The sequence below is a fragment of the Eptatretus burgeri genome, chromosome 12, assembly GCF_056783735.1.
Source record: "Eptatretus burgeri isolate ZD-2024b chromosome 12, Ebu_testis_v1, whole genome shotgun sequence".
Taxonomy (NCBI): Eukaryota; Metazoa; Chordata; class Myxini; order Myxiniformes; family Myxinidae; genus Eptatretus; species Eptatretus burgeri.
In genome coordinates, this window is record NC_140972.1 from 73359112 (window position 1) to 73368758 (window position 9647).

Genomic DNA, 9647 nt, shown 5'->3' on the forward strand with positions numbered 1-9647 from the left:
AAAAACTGGTAAAAAAAAAAAAATGACCCCCCTCGTTACCGTCCGTCTGGCCGCACGTTCACCTTAGGGCCCCCCTGCGGTCACCTTGCGGGCACCTTGAGGCTACCTTGCGTTTGCCTTGAAAATTATATGGCCGCCGCAGGGCCCCCGTAAGGTCACCATGCGACATCAAATCAAAGACCGTACGGCACCCCCACGTTTTCGGTCTCCACAATTTCTAAATACGCCGTGCGGCTCCCCGAAAAATAAAAACATATGTGACTGCTACATTGTGTGACCGTGGAAATACTGCGGCCGCCGTATAATTGCGAGTGGCCGTAGATTTTGGAGACCCCACGGCCGCATGGCAAATGTGACCTAGGCCTAACCGTTAAAGCCATTGATACTAATTAAACAAAAGAGACATCGGAAATCACATACATGTTAATAATTCAGTCAGCATACTGTTATGGATGTGGCTTAGGGGTAATTGGGTTTCGTTTACACTAGTTATTTCAGTAGTACAGGGTCAGCATAAATGTACGTAATTAGTGGATGACAGACAGTGCCAGTTTGTTTTCATGAAGTTTCCTTCATCTTCCCTCCCAGCCTGTTTGTGTTTCCACACATATATTCCCACCTATGTGTTTGCTGTGCTGTTACGATCTGTCATTGTTTGTTTTCATTTCAAATATCTAACCAGCGTCAGTCTCCATGTGACTTCCACGTGGACCCCAATCAGCTACGTGGAACAGAACCATCTCGAACGAGGTAGGTCCAAGTGGCTGACGTGAGCACGAGACTCCAATAAGGTGGGGTAAGGCTCCCCAGAGAGGGGGAAATCAGCGCGCACCGGGTGGCCACTCCCCTCGAAGCTTCCTAGCTTGGGTTCGAATCCCAACAGGGCTAAAAATGATCATCCTGGTGTTTCTCAGGTTTGGTGATTCATCAATGTGTGAGTTGTCCCTCAATTGGACGTTAAACTGAGTGTCTCATCTGCTGGCATTAGTCAGTGGACAGTAAAGATGCCAAACTCCTGCCCTCACTACTGCTGGTAATGCAATGGCAAACCACCCAGTGTAACCCTTGCCCAGGAAGCTGCTTTGGTTGCACCGAAGCTCTGTGAAGAGTATATGGTACATCGGAGTGAGCGAGGGAACAAAATCGACCTCAATATATCCATGTACAGTATTTAAGCCTTGGTCACATTTGCCACGGCGGCCGTGGGGTCTCCAAAATCTACGGCCACTAGCAATTATCCGGCGGCCACAGTATTTCCACGGTCACACAATGTAGCAGTCACATATGTTTTTATTTTTCGGGGAGCCGCACGGCGTATTTAGAAATTGTGGAGACCGAAAACGTGGGGGTGCCGTACAGTCTTTGATTTGATGTCGCACGGTGACCTTAGGGCGTTCCTGCGGCGGCCATAGAATTTTCAAGGTGCAGGCAGGGGGACCCTAAGGTGAACGTGCGGCCAGACGGACGGGAACGAGTGGGTATATATACCAGTTCTTTTTTACTGAAATAAAAATATAACAGTTTGGAACATACCAGTACGTGGTGCCACCAGAATCCGAATTGAATTCATTCCAGGAGGCTGTTCGGATTCCAAAAAGTTCGATTCCCAAACTATTTTCCCAATAAGAAATAATGGAGTGAATTAATCTGTTCCTGGGACCCAAGAAAACCCACTTTCAGCTGAAATTCCCCATGTTTAAGGTAAAATAAGATGAGTAAATGACCTTCGGTGGAGATGTATTGTATGTAAACTGGAACAATCACCAATCCAAAGGTCCACACAGGCTCTCGAGCTCCGGCCTGGGTTTCGATCGCTCGCGCACTCTGCGAGCGCTGCCCCCAGGGCAGCTCATCAACATGATGCTCCCAGAACCACAATCACTTTCATCAAACGCATCGCGCTGAGGTAATCATGGATATTCCAAATTACAACCGGTTTTTCTATGAAATTAAATCCTTGCCCGACAGTCCGTTACATCACGTGATCGGATTGCTTTTTTGTTATTAATTAAAACACAAGATGAGTAAAAAAACCCCCCCCACAAATCAAGGTGAAAACACGAGGTAAAGTAGCGATCGACACACGAGAGATGCTTTCACGAGTATTTCCACCGACGAACTGGATGAACAAAGCGCGAAGATCCGGCTCGAACAGGTGGGGGAGACACGTGAACAAACATGAACGCCTCGTTGTGTTCGGTTTTTTAAAATGTATTCGGTTTTTTGGGCAAAATTCCTTTTTCATTGATAAGAGACTACGGCAGCCGCACGAATAATGCAAGCTCACCGTACGCCCTACGTACGGTCGACGTGGAACACAACTACGTCACAACTACGGCATGTTGATTTGCTACGGCCAACGTTTAAATGAGAAAAGGTATAACTCCGCGTTATAATTCCACGGCGACCCTTACGGCCTGTAAAACATAGCCAAACGGCGTAGGGCCACCCTGAGGTCACCGCAGAAACTCTGCGGCCGGGACGTTTCTGTCAATTCAGAGGGCGTATGGCCGCCGTATCCTCGCCGTAGAGCAAATGTGACTTAGGCCTGAGTAGCTCAGAGAAACGTCAGAATGTATTATAATTCTGGTGGGTGTTAAAGGGCTCACTTAATGCTGTTATCTTGCTTCATAACCGAATAGTAATGTTTTTTTGTTTACATTTTATACATGATCAAGTTGCATGGAGGTTCGAGCCATATACAGTATTTATTATACCAGCAGAGTACTCGCCCCACGGGGGATCTTGTTCCAAGCATGCAACACTTTCTTCTGACGCATACCTTGATTTCGGTGGTGTATAGGCAACTGACAACTCTCTATAGGCAAAATAACTAAATATCCCGGGTTATGTGCATGAAACAAGAACATACCTACTCCTTATAATTCAAAACACCTCACTGCACTGGAAAACGTGGGTACCTGAATACTATACTGTAAATGGTGGAGAATTGGAATACCTGGGAAAACCTGGAGGTGGTGCTACACGATACACATTTACATAGAAACTTTACATCCACCCCTCCCCCTATCCCCCAAGACCACCGGACAAGGATAACAAGCTCAAATGAGCTAAGATCCTCGTCCTCTTAATGATGACGTCATAAAAACGAATATGACGTCATTGTGATGTATCAGATTTGCGATAAATTATCTGTGCTAATGCCCGGCTTGATTCCCACAAACAAAATTCAAACAGCTTGCCTAGTTTTGGAGATAATGGTATAGGCGATTTCCATTTGCGGTGATATTATGACGTCAACTTTTTTTTTCTAGGAAGAATTTCCCAAATCTGAGATTGTTACTGCCTGCGCGTGGGCTTTCTGCATATACATGGCAAGTTTCACGAAGATCCGATGAAAACTCTGGGTTGTGAAACAAAAAAATGTCAAAAAATAGGAATGACGTCATACAAATTGATAAGACGTCATAGTGATGTATCATATGTGTGGTAATTCATCTCTGCTAATGCCCTGTTCGATTCCCGCAAACAGAATTCAAAAAGCTTTCCGAGTTTCGGAGATAATTTTTTCGGGGATTTCCATTAGCGGAGATATTTTGACGTCATAACTTTTTTTCTAGGAGGAATTTTCAAAATCGGAGATGGTTACTGTCTGCGCAGGGTATTTTTACATATATATGCCAAGTTTCAGGAAGTTTCGATGAAAACTGTAGGCTGTGAAACAAAAAAGTCCACAAGAACAACAACGTGAGTAAGACTGAGAGATCCTCCACGAGGATCTAAAAACACCTCTATACACGAATTGGGGTCATGCTGATCCTATGTAGTAAGTCTGGATATAATCAGGCCATAACTGTAGGAGGAGTAGTCTGACAAACACGAACACCCAAACACCCAAACACCGGTCCGTGAATTATAGTAAAGGATACGCATGGGGAGGGGTTCAGGCTGGTTTGCCCATGGTTCTTGCAAGAGGAGTGTGGAGGGTTTGAGCGTGTACTGTGTGTGTGGATCCTGATCATTATACTGTGTGAATATTTTATTTGTAAATTTTCCCCATTTTGTTCCTGTTTTTCAACTATTTCTCCCCTGATCCAATTCTCCCTCCAATCACCCCAAAAATAGATTTTTGTAATTAAAAAAAAAAAACCTAATAAACAGGTTTCTAATTCTCACCCCTAACAAAAAGATACACAGTGTATGTATGTATGTATGTATATATATATATATATATATATATATATATATATATATATATATATATATATATACACATATATGTTATTTTTTATTATTATTATTTATTTTATGTGTCTTTTATCTTTCATGTATATTTCGGGTTAGTAGGTATGCGTTGATTGCTGCTAGAGTCTTTACCATTGTTGCCCCAATTCATTAGAATGCTTTCAAAACTAAAGTATAGATCATTCATCCTTTTTCACATGATACAAAAAGTCAGGGAATCAAACATTGCAGCAGATATCCTTTTTAACTTTCTTACCTTCAATCATCATTATGGTATCTGCTCAGGTCATTCCACCTTGGGACGTGTTGCTTCCTCTATGTCAACATTGAATGGACGCGAGGTCAGGGTTATCTCACTGGACATGTCCCGTGCGTTTGACTCTGCATGACATCCCACCCTGATTTCCAAATTTGCAGATAATGGTGTACAAGGTCCTGGCTTTCAGATTTCCTGTACACTCACAAGCAGCTGGCTGCTTTGGATGATATTCTCTCCCATGCTCGACCTCTAGTGATCTGCATCCCACAATATTGCATTCTGGGACTAATCCTGTTCTTGATAGACATCAATGATCTCTGTTTTTCAATGACAAAGAAGAAGCAGATACTCTCGGTCCCCTATCCTTTGGGTGGTATGAGGAATAGATCTGTGTAATATGAAAGCTAAATATTAAACGTTTTTTTTTTTTTTAATATCGCATGCACATGCCAAGTTACCGAGATGGTTGCCATTCGCAACATAATTTAGCCAATCACCACCGTGATCTAATCAGGTTTAAATAATGTCACGAGGAATAGATACCTACAACATGAAAGCTAAATGTTCAACTGTTTTGGAAATATTGCGGACACAATAGAACATGGACAGATGATCGGTTGGTTGATCGGTCGGTGGTACGGAGCTCATTTTAATGTCTCCCATCGCAAAAAGACTTGTTATTATTTTTTTTTTTTTGCCTCAAGACATAAGTACCAGATAGCTCATCTCACAACGTATGTCTATGGTAAGCCTTGGGGAGAGGTATGGTCTCTTTAGCTCATGGGCCTCACCATCAAATATATCCTGCATTCACATCTCCAAACTGGCCTCTAAAGCCGGCTGTCTCTTCAGATTTCACACAATGCCCTTCCTTTGCTATTCTCAGCTTGTCATGGTGCACAAGGCCTTCATCTAAAGAACATTCCCCCCCCCCTATGGACTGATACCGCTGCTTCCCATTTTGCCCACCTTGTGGTTATGGAAACTCATGCCCTCCATGTCATTGGCATCATTGGCATCTGCAGGAGCCTGAGGTAATGCCTGAATGCCAACTTCTTCCTTTCCACAGCAGTCAGCACACTTCAATCAACGTCCTGTTGATGTCATCCATTGTTCCACCTGTTCATCAACACAGATCAACAGTATTGTGCTCTCTATACATTATCTCCACCACTGAAAGTGGACAAAGGTTATGTTTTCACCCTTGTCTGTCATCTGTCAGTTTGTCTATCTGTGAGCATCTCAAAAAGTTATGATTGGATTTTAAAGAAATTTGGTGGACAGGTTGCGTGTGTGACAAGGACAAATTCATTCGATTTTGGTTGAGGACCCGGATCTGGGAAATGGATACTACAATTTTAAAAGTTTTTTTCCCCCTGCAACATGTGGCAGGTCAACAAGAGCTCCATCTTGCTATTGTTGTTGTTGTTGTTGTTGTTGTTGTAGTTCTTGGAGGTCGATTTTTGAAATGTGCACCCATTTGTCGGACAGCTGCCGGACCACATCCACATCCGTCGCTTGACCTCACCCATCATCTCATCCAGATAAAATGATATGGCCACCATCTTGGTTTTCTGGTTGGCCGAAACCATAGCTTATACATTACCTGGGTTTGTTGCATCAGATTTCCATTGGTTTTGTTTGAGTCTGGTGTTAATCACAATGAGGGACCCCCCCCCCCAATAAAAAAATCTATTCATATGTAGAATAAAAATTATTAGAAAGACTTAATCAATCTTGTATGCGCCTCCTTAAAAAAAAGTAGCATTACACCATTTTTGATGGCCCCATATTGGGATTAACAATTCGTGACCATGTGATGAATCAGCTCATTCTAATATAAGTAACTGTGACGAATCAGCTCTTTTAAGAGGGCTTTAAATGCGCCTTTCCTAATCAGCCGGTTACCGGGATATTTTAAAGCCGATTCACTCGCGCTTAATGGCGAAGTCCTGTATCTCGAATGACCGTGCACATGTTTTTATGAACAAGCTTTATTACAACAGAGAGAGAGAGAGAGAGAGAGAGAGAGAGAGAGAGAGAGAGAGAGAGAGAGAGAGAGAGAGAGAGAGAGAGAGAGAGAGAGAGAGAGAGAGAGAGAGAGAGAGAGAGAGAGAGAGAGAGAGAGAGAGAGAGAGAGAGAGAGAGAGAGAGAGAGAGAATGGAAGAGAGGGACACCCACGTATGCACACACGCACAAATGCACAGGACAAAACTGGGGTCACAGATGTAAAGTAAATCCCTTGTTATGATTCACTATGAATCTTATCTATCTAATGTTATTAATTAACATGGCGACAAAGGACAGACACGCTCTATCTAATCTTATTCATTCACATGGGAACACAGGACAGACACAGCTCTATATAATCTTATTCATTCACATGGGAACACAGGACAGACACAGCTCTATATAATCTTTGTTCCCATGGGAACACGGGACAGATACGGCTCTATCTAATATTATTCATGAACATGGGAACACAGGACAGACATGTCTCTATCTAATCTTTGTTCCCATGGGAACACGGGACAGACATGGCTCTATCTAATCATTAATTCACATGGGAACAGGGGACAGACATGGCTCTATCTCATCTTATCCATTCCTTTGGGAACATGGGACAGACACGGCTCGATCTAATTTTATTAATTCACATGGGAACACGGGACAGACATGGCTCGATCTAATCTTATTTATTCACATGGGAACACGGGACAGACACGGCTCTATCTCATCTTATCCATTCCTTTGGGAACATGGGACAGACACGGCTCGATCTAATCTTATTAATTCACATGGGAACACGGGACAGACACGTCTCTATTTCATGTTATCCATTCCCTTGGGAAAATGGGACAGACACGGCTCGATCTAATCTTATTAATTCACATGGGAACACGGGACAGACACGGCTCTACATACTCTTATTCATTTAGATAGGAACACAAGACACACACAGCACAAGGTTTATGAGACAGATTAGAGAATGTTATCTGATCTGTTGGGAATGATTTTTTTTACTCTTCGACCCAGCTTTCACCACATTGACATGTGGGACATGAGCAAGGATGAGGGAGTTGAGTGGACTTCGGAGGCTACATGTATGTGTGTGTGTGTCTGTGTGTGTGTTGTGTTGTGTGTCACAGGTTGTGACCACAATACGGTCATTCTTGTTCGCCATTAAGCCTGGTATTGGCATAGTGGTTAGGGTGGTGGCTTGGAATCCTAGGGTCCTGAGTTCAAGCCCCGTTGGCCGCTGAATTAATACACCAGGGGGTTGACTCAGCCTGTCATCCTTCCGAGATCGGCGAAATGAGTACCAGTGTGTACTGGTAGAGGGGCACTGCATCAGCGACACAGTCCCGCTTCCAAGAAATGATAGCTACCCCGGCAGCTAAGCGGCCATACGCAAGAAGAGGAAGTGTTCAACATTGAGAGATAGGGCCAAAACGATATATGCACGATATCTCAAACATTTATGTACGGATTTGGAGGACACTTGGTGGACAGGTTGGGTTTGTGACGAGGAATAACTCATTCAATTTTGGTGAAGATCTGGATCTGGAAGCTGATACTAGGTTTTTTAAAGTTATTTTTCACCATTGAGAGATATCGGGCCAAAACGATATTTAACACAATTTCTCAAAATGTTGTGGGCAAGTTACCACAAAACTAGGTGCATGACGGTTTGGTGACAAGAACAAGTAGATTAGATTTTGGTTCAGGTCCAGATCCAGATCCATCCATCCATTGGGACGATACTCTGTACAGAGTGTTGGTGCTGCCAAAGCAGTCTCCTTGGCTACTGGACACAATCCTGGACAGTTCGCCATTCCAACACAGGATACTTAAATGGCTCAATCATCCCAGCATGCTGGTACTCATTTTGCCAACCTCAGAAGGATGACAGGATGAGTCAACCCCACCTGTTATTAATTCAGTGGTTGAGCAGGATTTGAATTCAGGACCCGAGCATCCCAAGCCCACCACCCTAACCATTAGGCCAACACCATCCATCCATCCAAAACGTAAACTGTTCAATCTTGTGGAGGTACGCACTCTACTGAGCATCGTTCAACTTATTATTATTATTATTATTATTATTATTATTATTATTATTATTATTATTATCATCATCATCATTAGTCTTGTTATCATTATTCCTGTTGCTGTTTACATCTTTATTTTTAATTGCTGTTGCAACAGAGTATGCCAGTTTGACATCTATTGACAGATTATTTAAGTCGGGGTTGAGTCCACAATCGCCCTTGGCCAACAATGGATGTTCACGGTGAAAGATGACCCGGTACACCTCGTATTGGCGTGGCAAGGATGGGATAAATTCGTACACCGGGTGCCTCTTCACTCCGTCCAGCCATGCACGTGGATAATCAATAGTGCACCATTGGAAAGTGCTAAAGAGCCATTTGAAAAGCCGATTTCCCAAAGGCATGCCATTAGACAATGTGGCAACGAACCGCACCATTAAAGGGCCTTTTGGCCAAGTGATCGTGCTTTTGAGAAGTGATTTCCAATGGAAGGAGATGGAAAATCTGCAGCTTCTGAGTTCGGAATGATGAGTCAATGGCAGAAATATGGGAATATTAAAGACAGAGAAAGGCTGATTTAAAACACACATTAGAGATTCATGCACTACTCTTTTCCTCGTGAGAGTCACGTTGTGATTACGCACTCGTCCTTGGCCATGCTCTCTTTGCAGAGTGTCAGTTAAGCTGAAGCACTTCCCCTGGCTGAAGAGCAAACTTGTGGACAGGTCGCAACTGTACCGCAGGGTGCTGTAGGTAATTGCGTTATTGGAATTTGGCCAGGATGACGGCACACAGTGGCTTAAAGACACCATGGGCTCTTTAAGGTCCACCAGCAGCAAATGCTGCCACACCAGCATCCCAACTTTATGTCCCATATTGGACAGACCGTTCACCCACTGATGGGTGACCCACTCGTCCTTCTCGCGAGACACCAGGTTGACATTTTATAGTTGGGTCTGGAATTAAACCCAGACTTGACAGATCAAACGTGAGCATGCTTCCCCTAAGCAATTCCACCATGAGTCTCTGGTTGCTTCCCGTCACACAAAAGCATTTTGGCTTTGTGTATCGCCACTGCACTGCTCATGTCACCCATGTGTATTCCGCAAAACAAACCAGACGGATTCTC

At 43.6% G+C, this 9647-nt stretch overlaps 1 protein-coding gene across 1 annotated transcript in view; it reads left to right on the forward strand.

Annotated features, from left to right (window-relative positions):
* Positions 1–1981: 1981 nt before the first annotated feature.
* The window catches only part of LOC147015913 (slit homolog 2 protein-like), a 628660-nt gene continuing 620994 nt past the window's right edge, over positions 1982–9647 (forward strand). The window contains exon 1 of the mRNA XM_085848522.1: positions 1982–2155. The gene's annotated coding sequence lies outside the window, so the exon portion shown is untranslated. The remainder of the gene's footprint in view (positions 2156–9647) is intronic.